Source organism: Eleutherodactylus coqui, chromosome 5 (genome assembly GCF_035609145.1).
Source record: "Eleutherodactylus coqui strain aEleCoq1 chromosome 5, aEleCoq1.hap1, whole genome shotgun sequence".
Taxonomy (NCBI): domain Eukaryota; kingdom Metazoa; phylum Chordata; class Amphibia; order Anura; family Eleutherodactylidae; genus Eleutherodactylus; species Eleutherodactylus coqui.
The window spans coordinates 35,919,063-35,936,813 of NC_089841.1; the positions used below are offsets into that span (position 1 = coordinate 35,919,063).

The following is a 17,751-nucleotide window of genomic DNA, read 5'->3' on the forward strand; positions in this document are numbered from 1 at the left end:
ATAGGGAGTGCAGGAACAAGATTGCAAGGGGACGAGATATGGAAGTGTGCACTGTCCAGCCCTACTGGCAGAGATCAGGGAGAAAGCATAGAAAGAAGAAGCTGGAGGCAATACTCAATGTACCAAAGGGCAAGGACAGCCGCCATCACCCACGGCTACAGGAGCAGGTAAACATATCTGGAGTAAACTGTACTTAAAGAAAACATGGAACCAAACAAATTTAACACAAGCACAGAAAATCACAACACACAAAAAAGCATAGTTTGACATGAGTTTTATAGTTCACTTATGGCTTTCAGTGAATATTTATTCAGGAAAAAAAGGATAAAATGATGTCAGTAAAAATGTCTCAAAAAAGCAGCACTTAAAATCTACCTTCAGACTTCCTTCACATACACACTTTTTTCACCCCCAAAATGGAAGTGTTTGGTTTTTTTTCCAATGGCACATGCAATTTTCAAGAGACTTTTTTAAGTTACACAATTTTCAACATGTATTTTTTTCAGCCATTTTTGCTGAAGCATTAGAAGAATGACGGAATAAAAAGTGCCAAACCTATAACTTGATGCGATTAAAGAAGGAAACACTTATTGGAGTACATTTAGTAACTCTTTAATAACCTACAGTTAACATCTAGCCATAGTATTTTTGGATGAAGAAGAAAAAAAATGCCTGGAAAAATGCAATGAGAACAGAAATTTTAAAAAAATCTGTGAAGTCACCTTGTTGTAATTTTTCTAATGCTATTTGTTAATTAAATAAGTCCCTTATGTAACAAAACCTGCTATCTCGATTTAACATTTCACATATTCTGATCATGAAACTTTTTCACCTGTGTGAATTCGCTGATGTTTAGCAAGACAAGATTTTAGAGTAAACAATTTCCCACATTCTACACATGAAAATGGTTTCTCCCCTGTGTGACGTCTTTGATGTACAACAAGATTTGTTTTGTTGGAAAAACATTTTCCACATTCTGAACATAAAAATGGCTTCTCGCCTGTGTGAATTTTCTGATGCTGAACAAGAACTGATTTATCTGTAAAACATTTCCCACATTCTGAACATGAATATGGCTTCTCCCCCGTGTGACTTCTCTGATGTGTAATAAGAACTGATTTGTAGGTAAAACATTTCCCACATTCTGAACATGAAAATGGCTTTTGCGTTGTATGAATTTTCTGATGCCTAACAAGATTTGATTTTTCGGTAAAACATTTCCCACATTCTGGGCATGGAAACGGCTTCTCTCCTGTGTGAATTCGCTGATGTTTAACAAGATCTGATTTTGCAGTAAAACATTTCCCACATTCTAAACATGAAAATGGCTTTTCTCCTGTGTGACTTCTCTGATGCACAGCAAGAGTCGATTTCTGGGTAAAGCATTTGCTGCATTGTGAGCATGAAAATGGCTTCTCTCCAGTGTGACTTCTCTGATGCGTAATAAAACCTGTAATCTCGGTAAAACATTTCCCACATTTTGAACATGAAAATGGCTTCTCCCCTGTGTGAGTCCTCTGATGTGGAATAAGAGCTGATTTCTGGGTAAAACATTTTCCACATTCTGTACATGAAAATGGTTTCTCTCCTGTGTGAGTTCTCTGATGTTTAACAAGACATGATTTTAGAGTAAACAATTTCCCACATTCTACACATGAAAATCGTTTCTCTCCTGAGTGACTTCTTTGATGTACAACAAGATTTGATTTGTTGGAAAAACATTTCCCACATTCTGAACATAAAAATGGCTTCTCGCCTGTGTGAATTTTCTGATGGTGAACAAGAATTGATTTATCTGTAAAACATTTTTCACATTCTGAACATGAATACGGTTTCACCCCTGTGTGAATTCTCTGATGTGTAACAAGAGTCGATTTCAGGTTAAAACATTTCCCACATTCTGAACATGGAAATGGCTTCTCTTTTGTGTGAATTCTTAGATGTCTAAGAATATCTGATTTCTGGGTAAAATGTTTCCCGCATTCTGGGCATGAATATGGCTTCTCCCCTGTGTGTACTCTTTGATGTGTAATAAGATGTGCTTTTTGAGCAAAACATTTTCCACACTCAGTGCATGAATACGACTTCTCCCCTGTGTGAGCGCTTTGATAGTCTCCACCTCTGTGACATTTATTCTGCTTATCAATCTCTGATGAATCAGAAGATGAGGCCTGTATAAGAGGATCAGATGATGGATCTATGATGTGATGGTCTGAAATAATACCTGGGATAAAGGCAGTTTTTTTGTTTGTATCATGTGTGTTACCACAATCTTTTGCTCTACAATCTGAAGATATCAGATGTTCTTCGAAGCTTCTGGTACCATCATCTGTCAAGAATAAAAATCAAACATTTCTATTTAAATTTTGGCATGTAGCAAAATACAGTTAGTAATGAAGACAGTGGTGACAAAACAAATCATAGTCTAAAAAAGGACCTCAGAGCAAGGACCAGCAGATCATGATTTTCAATAACCAGGTTGCAGATTTTCCCTTCTGTAGTGAAGCCTCCACCTTCATAGGTCCATGTCTCAGTGCACATGTCACCACTCTTCCAAAAAATGCGGAGAAGCATAAAGACTCCTGTGAGTCAGTGCTACTAGGTGATGTCCATCTCACACACTCCCTGACAGCTACATGCACTTTATCACAGATTGGGAGGAGCAGTATGGTCACGTATGAAGAAGTCATAAGGGGAAGGCTGGATTAGCATATTCAATTTTCTATTATTTTATTCAGCATTGTACTTAATATAATGTACTGAAAAACTTTAAAGTGAAGTGAAATGGAAAAAAAACACAATTCCACCATCTTGGGGAGGTGTCTTGTTTTTAAGGTGTACACACTGCGGCAAAAATGACATAACTTTATTTTGTATTCTGTTACCTGGGTCTATGTCTCCATGTTCTGTATTTTGTTACCTGCATCTGTGTCTCCACATTCTGTATTCTGTTACCTGGGTCTATGTCTCCACATTCTGTATTCTGTTATCTGGGTCTATGTCTCCACATTCTGTATTCTGTTATCTGGGTCTATGCCTCCACATTCTGTATTCTGGTATCTGGGTCTATGTCTCCACATTCTGTATTCTGTTATCTGGGTCTATGTCCCCACATTCTGTATTCTGTTATCTGGGTCTATGTCCCCACATTCTGTATTCTGTTATCTGGGTCTATGTCCCCACATTCTATATTCTGTTATCTGGGTCCATGTCTCCACATTCTGTATTCTGTTACCTGGCTCTATGTCTCCACATTCTGCATTCTGTTATCTGGGTCTATGTCTCCACATTCTGTATTCTGTTACCTGGGTCTATGTCTCCACATTCTGTATTCTGTTACCTGGCTCTATGTCTCCACATTCTGCATTCTGTTATCTGGGTCTATGTCTCCACATTCTGTATTCTGTTATCTGGGTCTATGTCTCCACATTCTGTATTCTGTTATCTGGGTCTGTGTCTTCACATTCCGTATTCCATTATCTTGATCTAATGTCTCCACATTCTGTATCCTGTTATCTGGGTCTATGCCTCCACATTCTGCATTCTGTTACCTGGGTCTATGTCTCCACATTCTGTATTCTGTTATCTGGATCTATGTCTCCACATTCTGCATTCTGTTATCTGGGTCTATGTCTCCACATTCTGTATTCTGTTACCTGGGTCTATGTCTCCACATTCTGCATTCTGTTATCTGGATCTATGTCTCCACATTCTGCATTCTGTTATCTGGGTCTATGTCTCCACATTCTGCATTCTGTTATCTGGGTCTATGTCTCCACATTCTGTATTCTGTTACCTGGGTCTATGTCTCCACATTCTGCATTCTGTTATCTGGGTCTATGTCTCCACATTCTGTATTCTGTTATCTGGGTCTATGTCTCCATGCTCTGTATTGTTATCTGGGTCTATGTCTCCACATTCTGTATTCTGTTATCTGGGTCTATTTCTCAACATTCTGTGTTCTGTTACCTGGGTCTATGTCTCCACATTCTGTATTCTGTTATCTGGGTCTATGTCTCCATGTTCTGTTAAGGCCCTTTTACACGAAAAGATTTTCGCTCAAAAATCGCTTAAAGCCATCTTTTTAGTGATAATCGTTGTATCTAACTGCACTGACATTGTGCAGTTTTCGTTAAGCCGTCGCTGATCTTTCAGCATGCTGAAAGATCAGTGATCAGTTATCAGGAATTCATAGCAGGATTAACCTGATACTATTGTTTTAGCTGTATCTCGCTCCCTGATGACAGGCGGGGTATGAAGAACAGAGCGGTCCAGCTGTGTTCTCCATACCCCGCTCGGAGCGCTCGTCTGTATAACAGCCGGGTGCTCCGAGGGGGGAACAGCTGAATGCAGAAGACAAGTGGGGACGCCCCGCTTGGCTTCTGCATCCTCCGCTTGGAGCGCAAGGTGATCGCTCAACATTTGAGCGATCGCCTTGCGCTGTTAAAATACCACAACGATTATCGTTCAAAAATAGCTCAAAAGATTTTTTTTGGAGGGATAATCGTTGTGTCTAAACCAGCCTTTATCTGTGTTTACTTCTTCGTGATTTGTAAACTATTATCTGGGTCAGGTTCTCCGAAATCTAGATTCTAATAGGAGCTAATGCTTCCTTAGTCCTGAAACTGGGGGAAAACTTTTGCCTCATCAGGAGAAACAACAGATGATGAAGGAATCAGCCTCCTTCATATAGATCGATTTCATGTTTATATTCCAGATTTATATTACATTGATATTTTCTATTTTACATATTTTACTATTCTGAATAATGGACACAATACATAAGATAATTGTGTCATTTTTATGATATGGTGTGCACCTAATTACATCCTTATTATAGATGCTCATCATATATTTTTCCTATACCAGTATCACATGTCATCCATCTTTAGTTTGTATATCAGCTAAATGGGGGAACATAGAGCAGAAATCTGACAGATCACATAGCTTATAAATCTACATAAAACACCTGCTGTAATATGGAAGGTCTGTGACTCTACTCTGCCTTATTTAGTGGTTACTACTCACCTGGTAAGCAGCCTGTAGGAAGTTTCTCTACAAAGTCTTCTTTAACGGTCATAACTGTCACTGTACCATCAAAATCAGTAAAATCTTTATCCTGGTAAAAAAGCTGCAACACAGATATTTTAAGTTGGCTGACGGTTGGAGAAGTTGTGTGGAATGTGTTACATGTTCAGAAAACATCATTCGACAACATCATAATGACCAATAATGACCTGACAGGAGTAGTTATCTGAGCCACATACCTGCAGATCTAGAGGCAGTACACATATATTAGATGGCGGCTCAATGACCCCTCAGGATCCTCACACACATGTATATCTGGCATGGCTAGACACGCTGCACGTTGTCTCAGTGGAGGAGATCAGCGTCTACCAGACAAATCTGCTGTTTGTATCGGGGGACATAAAGGAGCAGATAGATATAAATCCAACCTGTTGGCTCCTTATTCCCACCAGCAGTCCCCACCACCAGAAAACTGGGAGAAGATCCAGACAACATGTAATGTCTCTGGTCAGCGGTAATCCTGCCATCTCCACCGGACTCATCACACAAGTAGAAGACATCTAATAAGACTGAAGACAAGAGCTTCACAGCCTTCTACAGATCAGAGGGACATCTCCATCTACCTGATGGTCCTGTGGAAGAAGAGGACGGGGACATCTCTCTGGTGGGCTTCTCTTACTGGATGGAACTGGAGGAAACACAAACGGACACTGAAGTCATTCTTTACATACCGATAATAAAGTCCCCGTGTATTTAGTCCTGTCTATTACCTGGTGATGGGAGCGGCTGGCGGGGCTCCATCATGGCCTCCTTGTACATATCCTTGTGTCCTTCTAAATACTCCCACTCATCCATGGAGAAATAGACAGCGACATCTTGACACCTTATAGGAACCTGACAACACAATATACAGTCATTACCCAGAAGCCTCCAGTGCTGTTACTGTATAATACCCAAGCATTCCCTGCAGCGTCACCTCTCCAGTCAGCAGCTCAATCATCTTGTTGGTGAGTTCTAGAATCTTCTGTACATTGATGTCCTCATGTACCAAGGGGTGAGGTGGGTGCTCCATGATTGAGCTCAGGGGTCTTCCCCATCCATCATACACAGGGGTCTGACAGCCATCACTAGAGGTCGTCTTCACTATTGTGTAATCCTTTATATTGAGAGACATTAATAAATATCACTACAGACATTTCCAGAGTCCATCACCTCTCCAGTGACATCATCTGTTATTACCATAGATGAGAATGATATAATGTGACATCATCAGAATCTCTCACCTCTCCAGTAAGATGGAAGAGTATCTCTAGGGTAAGATTTAATACACTCTCCGCCATCTTGTTTCTTTCTTTCATCCTTGATGGGTCAATCAGTAAAATGAGAAGATATCAGCAGAGGATCTTGCATTGTAGTAACTGGATTTAAAGCAGATGAGCCAATATAAAAAAAATCAAAATCCAATCTAAAAATATGCTGACAGTACAGACTATTTCTTGGTGCGCAGTGAGTGGCGCTATTTTCAGGTGACAGTATGTGGTGCTATTATTTTCAGAGGGACCAAAGACATTTGGGCCGCAAATGCCGCAGAGACAAGAATTAGCTGCAGAAGTCAGGAAGGTCTGGAGCAGATGGAGAAGAGAAGGAAGGAGTCAAGAGAATGTCACCAGTGAGTCATCCAATGACATTGAGATTTCTGTCTCTGACATCAGCATTGTGTTCAGTCTAATTTCCTCTACTACACCTCTCAGCAAGTCCTTATCTTTGTTAGTTCACACTGGGAGTTGTAGTGTTATCTGGTAAAACCGTCTATAGCGCCCGATGGGTTGTCAATAATGTAATAAGTATACTAAAGCATTATTGGCAATCCAAGTACAGAATGTGACCGCGAATTATTGTTTTTCTGCCCTCTAAGACCACTCCCACAGAGCGCTCCCCATTTGATGTTTATGTTAGAGCTCCCAGTTCTGCACCAACTATATTTACTGGAGACAAAACATCTAACTCTACAATTAGGGTAAAGGTAAGGTCCCGGGGCAAGCACCAAGTCATGGCTGACCCCTTGGGTGACGTCACAACGTGATGTGTTCTCTTTAGACTGTCTTTGCAGAGTAGTTTGCTATTGCCTCCTCAGTCATCTTTTCACCCTAGCAAACTGTGTACCCATTTTACTGAACTCAGAAGGATGGAATGGTAAGTCAACTTTGAACCGGCCACCTGAAACATATGGAGATTGAGCCCGCAACCTTCAGGTCGTGAGCGAGAGCTTAGCTCTGCATCTCTGCTGCCCTAACACTGCGCCAGTTCAGGCTCATATTCTACAATTAAATAATGTGCAATTTTTTGGAAGAGTATTTCAATTTTATGGTTATTAGGGGTTAAAACCCAAACTGGGGAGGTCCAGATGGGGGTAATAATCCCTTCGTCTCCCCAGTGGGAACACACAGACGTCCACTTGAAAAGCCGAAAAGCAACCTTGTACTTACAGGACCTGTGAAGATGTCACATACATGTGATCAGTCACATGTGTGGGAGGAGTCAGGGATCGCAGGACCACCGGTTGATCAGTGGATGCAAGACTCTGTAGTACTGCTTGTAAACCTTGCGGGATGACCTGAAGGGATCAGGATGGATGAAGCAGAGCTGTGTGTGATGTGTGGGGGTCAGGATGGATGGATGGAGTAGAGCTGTGTGTGTGATGTGTGGGGATCAGGATGGATGGAGTAGAGCTGTGTGTGTGATGTGTGGGGGATCAGGATGGATGGAGTAGAGCTGTGTGTGATGTGTGGGGGATCAGGATGGATGGAGTAGAGCTGTGTGTGTGATGTGTGGGGGATCAGGATGGATGGAGTAGAGCTGTGTGTGTGATGTGTGGGGATCAGGATGGATGGAGTAGAGCTGTGTGTGTGATGTGTGGGGGATCAGGATGGATGGGGTAGAGCTGTGTGTGTGATGTGTGGGGATCAGGATGGATGGAGTAGAGCTGTGTGTGTGATGTGTGGAGATCAGGATGGATGGAGTAGAGCTGTGTGTGTGATGTGTGGGGATCAGGATGGATGCAGTAGAGCTGTGTATGTGATGTGTGGGGGATCAGGATGGATGGAGTAGAGCTGTGTGTGTGATGTGTGGGGATCAGAATGGATGGAGTAGAGCTGTGTGTGTGATGTGTGGAGGATCAGAATGGATGGTGTAGAGCTGTGTGTGTGATGTGTGGGGATCAGGATAGATGGGGTAGAGCTGTGTGTGTGATGTGTGGGGATCAGGATGGATGGAGTAGAGCTGTGTGTGGTATGTGTGGGGGATCAGGATGGATGGAGTAGAGCTGTGTGTGTGATGTGTGGGGGATCAGGATGGATGGAGTAGAGCTGTGTGTGTGATGTGTAGGGGATCTGGATGGATGGAGTAGAGCTCTGTGTGTGATGTGTGGGGGATCAGGATGGATGGAGTAGAGCTGTGTGTGTGATGTGTGGGGATCAGAATGGATGGAGTAGAGCTGTGTGTGTGATGTGTGGGGATCAGGATAGATGGGGTAGAGCTGTGTGTGTGATGTGTGGGGATCAGGATAGATGGAGTAGAGCTGTGTGTGTGATGTGTGGGGGATCAGGATGGATGAAGTAGAGCTGTGTGTGTGATGTGAGGATCAGGATGGTTGGAGTAGAGCTGTGTGTGTGATGTGTGGGGATCAGGATGGATGGAGTAGAGCTGTGTGTGGATCAGGATGGATGGAGTAGAGCTGTGTGTGTGATGTGTGGGGATCAGGATGGATGGAGTAGAGCTGTGTGTGTGATGTGTAGGGGATCAGGATGGATGGAGTAGAGCTGTGTGTGATGTGTGGGGGATCAGGATGGATGGAGTAGAGCTGTGTGTGTGATGTGTGGGGGATCAGGATGGATGGAGTAGAGCTGTGTGTGTGATGTGTGGGGATCAGGATGGATGGAGTAGAGCTGTGTGTGTGATGTGTGGGGATCAGGATGGATGGAGTAGAGCTGTGTGTGTGATGTGTGGGGATCAGGATGGATGGAGTAGAGCTGTGTGTGATGTGTGGGGATTAGGATGGATGGAGTAGAGCTGTGTGTGTGATGTGTGGGGATCAGGATGGATGGAGTAGAGCTGTGTGTGATGTGTGGGGATCAGGATGGATGGAGTAGAGCTGTGTGTGATGTGTGGGGGATCAGGATGGATAGAACTCTATGTTATTATAAAATTAGGAAACATAACAGTAATTGTCAAAAGAAAAATCTGTCTCTCTCCACAGTTTGGAGCATCAAACACAAATTAACACAACATGTGTATTCCAGTCCGTACAATGTCCGCTCAGGAAGCTTGCTTCTTCTGAACAAAATAGAAAAATAAGGACCTCCTCATCCTCTCTTGACCTTTCTTGAGCTTCTCTTTTGTTCTTTGCCTCTTCTCCTGCTTTAGTTTTTCTGTCCGTATCTTCCCTTACTGCCCATGGACTCTCTGGTGCCAGAAGATCCTCGATGCCAGACAAATCAGCAGTGCCAGTATACGTTCCCCAGAAAGAAAAACAAATAAACTGGCTTTAGATTTTTTTCTCATATGAAATGAAATAACAGCACTAACTAGAACATTCCCCTCATACAACCCCCTACGCTAGGCCGGGCCCTTAAAGGGGTGGTCTCGCGAAACCAAGTGGGGTTATACACTTCCGTATGGCCATATTAATGCACTTTGTAATGTACATCGTGCATTAAATATGAGCCATACAGAAGTTATTCCACTTACCTGCTCCGTTGCTAGCGTCCCCGTCTCCATGGCTCCGTCTAAATTCGCTGGCAGCTTGCTTTTTTAGACGCGCTTGCGCAGTCCGGTCTTCTCCATTCAGCACGAGCCGCTTCAGTGTGCTCCCCGCTACAGCTCTTCTGCGCATGCGCAGACGAGCTGTCACTGCTCGGGAGCGCGCTGCAGCGGCCATTCTGTACCTTCCTCTGTTAGAGGAAGGTGCAGAAACTGGAGCTGCCCAGCGGAGAAGCCCAGCCCAGCCGCCCCGAGAAGCCTCCCAGGTAAGTGATTTGTGGGGGGGGGCTGCCGCTGCGCCGGGCTGCGCCGGGGGGGCTGTCGCTGCTGCCGGGGGGGGGGCTGCCGCTGCGCCGGGGGGGCTGTCGCTGCGCCGGGGGGGGCTGCCGCTGTGATGGGGGAACTAGCGCTAGGCCGGGGGGGCTGTCGCTAGGCCGGGGGGGGCTGCCGCTGTGATGGGGGAACTAGCGCTAGGCCGGGGGGGCTGTCGCTGCGATGGGGGGGCTGTCGCTAGGGCGGGGGGGGGGCTGCCGCTGCGATGGGGGGGCTGTCGCTGTGATGGGGGGGCTGTCGCTAGGCCGGGGGGGGGCTGTCGCTGCGATGGGGGGGCTGTCGCTAGGCCAGGGGGGGCTGCCGCTGCGATGGGGGGGCTGTCGCTAGGCCGGGGGGGGCTGTCGCTGCGATGGGGGGGCTGTGGCTAGGCCGGGGGGGGGGGGGCTGTCGCTGCGATGGGGGGGCTGTCGCTAGGCCGGGGGGGGGCTGCCGCTAGGCCGGGGGGGGCTGCCGCTAGGCCGGGGGAACTAGCGCTGGGCTCCGGAACCTAGCGCTGGGCTCCGGGGCCTTCACCTGGGCTGAGGGTCTAGCGCTGGGGAGCCGGGGGCTAGCGCCTTACCTGCTGCCTGGCGGTGGGCGTCTGGTCGGCGGCTGCGGGGCGTCTGGTCGGCGGCTGCGATGCGTCCGGTTGCCATGGAGACACAGCTGGCGGCGTCTCGGGAGCGCGCACGTCGGGCTGCAGCGAGCGACGGGGAAAGAGCCGGCGGCCATCTTGAGGAAACTTTTATAAGTTGCTGAAACGCTGGAACGGTAAGTACGAACCAGCTAGAAATGTCATTTACAGGGGGGCTTAGTAATGTGTACTTAATGGGGGGGACTGGGCAAAAAAAAAATTTAACTGCTTCCTCGAGACATCTCCTTTAAGACATGAAGAGAAGATAACATGGAATATTTACATTATTTATACAATTTTCTGTTTCCCTACTAAGTCATGCTATAACCTACTTACAAGTTGTTTATTTTATTTTATTTATTTATTTAATCTATTTTTTTTGTTTGTTTTTTATTTTATTTTTTTTCAAACACAAGAACTGTAATTTAATATTTACAGCATATTATATACATATATACACAAATTATTATTATTATTTTTCTCTCTCAATATAACTTAATTAAATTCTTGTTGTACACTCAATTCTCTTCAATATAAAGAAAATTCCCTTCACCCTCTTACCATCACCGTCTTACCATTGAGTCCTGGTTCAGTCATTTGCAAGCCCTATTTCTCCTTTTGTACTTAAAACAAAACAAAAAGCTGTTAGTGTGAGAAAAACCAGCCCACCACCAGGAATCAGAAAGGGAAACAGGCTAGGGCACCGCAAAAGAAAGGCCCCTCCATAACCGAGATGCCTTTGGCGCTCCCAACCTGCTGCCCTCCCAAGAACGTACCTTCCCCAGGTCATCAAGAATGCCCCTACATACTACTTCCACCAGGAGGATTTTCTGATGCGTCGAAACTAGACACCTTGCGTGCCACGTGAAATATCTAACCACTAGGCTGACTAAATATAGCGTGCATTTATCCCGGCCACCCAGAACTCTGAAAGCTCCATATGCCCACTCCGAATAGGAGAGTGCAGCCAGCCGGGGCCAGCCGATGGAAATCCCCACCCTTCTATATACCTCTGTATTGAAGGGACATTGAAGTAGGAAATGCTCCATGGTTTCCACCGTAGAGCCACACTCCTGACGGGGGCAATTTCTTTCCTCCGTGCTCCTATACTTCAGATTGTCCCTCACATACAGCTTTCCGTGGAAAGAGCGCCAGGCCAAATCCCAAAACTTCATAGGGACCCTCACTGAATTTAACAAAACCAACCCACTCTCCAGGTCCTGGCTTGCCACAGTAGAAACAACCAGGTTAGCGCTCCTGAATATATAGGCAGAGTGATATCAATATGCACGTGTGTTGAATATAAATAACACACTTACCTGGTGTCTGGCAGAGACCTTGGATAAGATCCCTACCAACACCCCATATCCAGAAAAGCCTGTAGGTAAATGCTGCCGGTGAGTCCCTTAAAATCCCTCTGGGCTAGACAGCTGGGAGAGCTCCTGCAGATCCTCCGTCTTCCTAGCAAGAGAGCCGCTAAAGTAAAAGTCTATGTGTTTAAAAATAGGATACCGCGCTCCTAAGAACATCCACGTCCCGGACAGCAGTTAGTTTTCTTTCACCTCGTTTATTTGCACAACGCGTTTCGTCTTAAAGACTTCCTCAGGTACAGACCCTCACTGAATTTAACAAAACCAACCCACTCTCCAGGTCCTGGCTTGGGCAGTCCTTGAGGGCCAATGGCTTTTGGAAACGGGAGGTCAGGACCCTCCTATCAAGGAACCTCCTCGACAGAGTCTCAAGCTCCACAGCCCCCAAGCCCCATCGACGGATAAGCTTCAGAGCCGGAGTAACGTAAGCCGGGAGATGTTCGTGCGGCGTGCATAGGTCTTTCACTCGCCCTCCTCTCACCCAATCCTGGAGAAAGGGCCGAAACCATGACTTAGAGGAAACTACCCACCAAGGAGCCCTTTCCTCATTGCGGAAGTTGACTAGATTAATCTTCAAAAAGGTGTTGACTAAAAACACCACGGGATTGACCATACCCAATCCCCCTAGTCTCCTTGGGCGGTATGTAACCTCTCGCTTCACTAGGTTCAGCCTGTTGTCCCATAACAGCTGAAAAAACAGGCTGTAGATCCGTGTCCAAGAAGACTCTGGCAAGATGCACACGCTGCCTAGATAGATAAATAAGGGGAGCAGGAAAGTTTTGATGAGGCTCACTTTTTCCCTCAGGGACAAAGACCATCCCTTCCATTGGTCCACCTTTTGACAAGCATCTTTTAGTCTGCCTTCCCAATTTGTCTCGGGATAATTTCCCTGGCCGAAGTGGATGCCCAGAATTTTTAATGACTCCTGGGGTCTTGGGAGGGTGTCCGAGAGACTAAAATCAGGATCTTCTTCTCCCAACCAGAGACTTCCACACTTATCCCAGTTGAGCTGGGATCCAGTTACTTCTGAATACTCCACAACCTCCGACATCACCCATCCCGCCTCCTCGCGAGAAGAGACGAAAATCGTGACATCATCGGCGTAGGCCACCCCCTTTAGTGCCGGCCCAGAGTCCCCCAGGCCCACCCCAACCCCCGCCAACGGCCCACAACCCAACCTCCTTAAAAAGGGGTCGATCGCAAACACGTATAGCAGGGGGGTTAAGGGACAGCCCTGACGAACCCCGGATCCCACACAAAAGGGGCGCCCAGCTCAACGGTTCACCAGCGGGAAACTCTCAGCCCCTTTGTACAAAAGTTTTAACCAATTGACAAACCCTACCGGCAGACCATATATTAAAAGCACCGACCAGAGGTACTCATGGTTAACCTTATCAAAAGCCTTTGCCTGATCCAAGGACAGCAAGAACCCTTTCCAGTTCCCAGCCCTGCCCTGCTCCACAACCTCCCGGACACTCAGCACGGCACTAAACGTGCTTCGGCCTGGAACAGAACAGTGCTGATCACCTGAAAGCAGCTCCGGTGCAAAACGCACCAAACGATTAAACAGCACCTTAGCCAAAATCTTCTGGTCCGTATTGAGCAGCGCTATGGGACGCCAATTCTCAATCCGGGACGGATCCTTACACTTTGACAAGATGATAAGGGCTGACCTCATTGACTCTGGCAGAGTACCCAAGAAAAGGCACTCATTATATACCTCAGTCAATAGGGGAACCAACTGTTCCTTAAAGGTTTTGTAGAACTCGGATGATAAGCCATCCGGACCTGGCGTTTTCTTGAGCTTAAGCCCATCAAAGGCCAGTCTCACTTCCTCTTCTCTGATAGCTTCTGTCAAATCGTCAAGCCCAGAGGTCACTCTCTCTTCAGGAATGGTTTCAGCCAGGAAAGCCGACAGCCTGTCTTGATCTTGATCCTTCCCTGCCAGAAGGCCCGAGTAGTAGTGTGAGGGTATATGTATATATTGCCATATGTTTTTTATGCTTTTATACCTGTATGCAAGTTCTATTCAATGCTAAAATGAGAAAAACTTAATATGTCGCCTTACATCAGATATTCTAAAGGTTTGCAAGGCTGAGAGAGATGTGTCCAGAAATTCAGAGATGATACAGAACCGGATACGAAGGCCGTGTGCTTGGCTGTTTTCCCAGAAGCGCCGTATCAAGATAACGACTGTTTAACTACGTATATAACTATCACTACCTCAGGCGGAAATGCGGACTTCACATATATGGTTATGCGGTGAATTTGAGCCAATGAGACCATTACCCATTCCTAGTGACGTGACCAAAGGGTATAAGACCCCATGTAATTTGTAATAAAGTGCGCAGTTATGTCCCCGTGTGAGGAACTATACCAGACCTCCGTGTGTGGTGTCTCTTCTTTACGCCGGCAGCGGGGCATTGGGGTGGGCCTGATTGGTGCTGTACCCAGAATTTCCCTGACAAATAGCGCATCCAACGTGGGGCGACAAAACCGGAGCCGTGCAGCCCTGTCCACCCGGATCCACACCACGGGAAAACCGTCCTGCTGCAAACCGAGCCTGATCAACTCACAGAACTCCAGGTAAGATCGGCATATATTTATGTTGTGTTTTACACTGAGAGTCTTGCAGCAGGAGGGGCTATCTGTGTTTTGTGGCCGGATGGGTTGGGTTAAGAGTTCTACACGGTAACTCGTGGGCTTCGGGTTTGCTGTCACGGACCACTGACCGTGATAAGCGCACCAATCACTCACCCAGGAACTAGTCTGTAGTCTATTTGTACTCTGAAGTCCGTAGCGATTTAGCAATAGTGGAGATTGTTTGTTGTATCTGCAGAATTGTTTTCCTCTTTCTTTTCATTTAGTCTCATAGAAGAAGGGACCCTCGGTTGTTTTGCCATATATAAGGGGCTAACGGTTTGATTTTAGAGGGATGCATTTTGTGAGACAGGCTTCATAGGAGAAGGGACCCTCGGTTGTTTTGCCATATATAAGGGGCTAACGATTTGATTTTAGAGGGATGCATTCTGTGAGGCTGGTTCCATAGGAGAAGAGACCTTCGGTTGTTTTGCCATATATAAGGGGCTGACAATTTGGATTAAGAAGGATACATTCTATGGAGCGTGTTATTATTATTGTTGTTGTTGTTCTAATATGCGTAAGACCTTATTAAAGAAGACGGAGCCCCTCAAGGGCCACCGCCGTGCGGATCAATTGATGGAGGAGAGACAAGGGTCCCAATTTGTAAAATGTAAGAAAACTCTTATGAAAATGTGTAACAAGGACCCGCATGGTAGATTACAGTATGGTGACTGGGAGGAGGTCTTTAGGACCAAGAAGGGCGCCTTGAAAGACAAAGCTTTACTAGAAAGTGCTGAAGTGAGGAGCAGAGGGAAAGTCAGAGAAAGTTAGGTATGTACACATTATTTGTTTAAGAAAGTATCTGTAAGTAAAATGTTGGAAAGTACAGTAAGTGATCAAGAGGGTGTCGGGAGAGTGTCTATTGAAGGTTTCATTGGCAGTTAGGTAGGGAGAGAAATATGGGGAACAAGCAAAGTCGAGAGGAAAGTTACAAAGTATGTGATTTGGTGGCAGAGAGAGAGAGGAAAAGGTGTATAATACTAGGGTGATAGATATAGATGTATGTGTGTGTGTGTATATATGTATATATGTACAAATGGTTAACTGAGCTCGCTTTTAGTGGGAGAAGGATTGTTTACTTGAAGCTGCAGAGTCTGTGTCTAGCTTTCCAAGGCCAAGAGATAACAGAGCGAGAGAGAATGCGATACTAACCCTGGAAAGTAGCCTTGTTTGCTTTAATGGAATAGAAGCTTGTAATGAATCTAATGAATTATACTGTCTTAGAAGGCAGGAAAGATAGCAATTTCTAAGGTATATTCTTACTGGGTTCTGAGGTCACAAATAGACACGTTTTGGTCTCTTTCATACAGGTGTAAGAAAGTTATACCCCACTCACATCCTGTGGGGGCTTTTAAGAATACAGGGGTTGAAAATGAAGAACATGTTGCGCTGTCAAAAGGTCCCAGCATATGTATTATTTATGAGTTCAAATGCAGGGAATAGTTAAACTAAAAAAACTTTGTTCAGTCGGTGAATGCATATTCACAGAGAGATAACAGTTATTTTGCAAAGGTGGGGGCTTTCAGACTTCACTCTAAGCTCAGGGTCACAGACACAGAAGGAAAGGAAGGGGGGCTGAAAGATACCCACAGATTCTAAAATACTTCAGCGTTTAATACAGCATATAATAGCTTCAGTAGATAAGAAAGATAGAATGTCTCAGTCACTCAGCAAACTTTTTCACATAATTTGTCAAAAATAGCACTCATTCACAATTTCATCTCAATAGAATCATGTACTTTATAACATTATAGCACTCACCTCAATGTTTTTCAACTGATGTATGTATGTTTGTCACACTTTTTGTCCGTGCATCTGTATGTACTGGTACACCTTCAATGGGGGGTGACGGGGCAGACTTGAGCGCATGGATCGATGAGAGTTAATGCCCAGTGTTCAGACTATGATGAATTTAAAATGTGTGATGCGGATATTGACTGGGGATAAAAGTCCCCCCCCCCCATGCATAAGACTTTACTTGGTTGTGATGTGGACATGCAGACTGTAAAGTTTAAATGAAGGTGTGAAGAAAGAAGCAAGCGGCCAGTATCGAGGGGGTGGAGCTAGATGATGTAAAAGTACGTAATCTTGAGCAGCTAGTAAAAGTTTTTTGGTTTTTTTTCTCCCACAAATTTGATGAGACATTGCAGGCAGGATCAGATTAATAATGAATTTGCTTAAAGAATATCACATTTCAAGTATTAATAGATGTTTGTAGATTATTCTGCCGCGATGTAACTCATGTCTCTGTTATTGGTGCTAACATCTTACAGGCCTTATCTGCATCCATCAAATCTTTTTCCAATGTTGTACTACTTTGAACCCGGCTTCTTTTTTTTCAATTGAGTACCCTGGTTCAAAGGGGGGGAGGAGAAGGCATAGGTGATCTAGGTATTGCAAATCAGCCATTTTTTTAATTTTTTGCAACAAGATTCTGATCTATTTGAAATAGAATATCAGCATGATTGTCAAGCATTGATGCAACAAGAAAATGTAAGTTTTAAAAAGTTACTGAAAGCCCTTGTTAACAATGCATATTTTGAAATGTTTTTTTATAGATGGTCCCAGGTTGATTGACGACTCCACACTAGATATGCAGTGGCCACACAACAAGATGTCCTAAAAACAGAAGCTCTGCCTCCGCATGTCTCAGTACAAGAAGCGGAACTGAATGCCCTCACTGAGGCGTGTAGAGTGGCAGAAGGTAAGACAGCAAACATTTACACTGATTCCCGGTATGCATTTGGCATAGCTCATGATTACTGCCCAATATGGAAGGCCAGACAGTTTCTTACCTCAGCAGGACAAGCAATTAAGAATGGTGCAGCTTTGCAGAGTCTCACGGACGCCCTACTTCTACCTGACAAAGTGGAGAGCTCACACCAATTCCTACACCAGAGAAACAAGAGGCAACGCCATCACAGATCACACAGCAAAGGCAGCGGCCCTGAAGCCGTGGAAGAAAAGAAGAATCTAACAATAACTTTGGACTTTGACTAAACTTTG

At 45.1% G+C, this 17,751-nt stretch overlaps 1 pseudogene; it reads right to left on the reverse strand.

Moving 5' to 3' along the window:
• Positions 1-626: 626 nt before the first annotated feature.
• LOC136629221 (zinc finger protein 585A-like) overlaps positions 627-17,751 on the reverse strand; it is a 57,171-nt pseudogene continuing 40,046 nt past the window's right edge.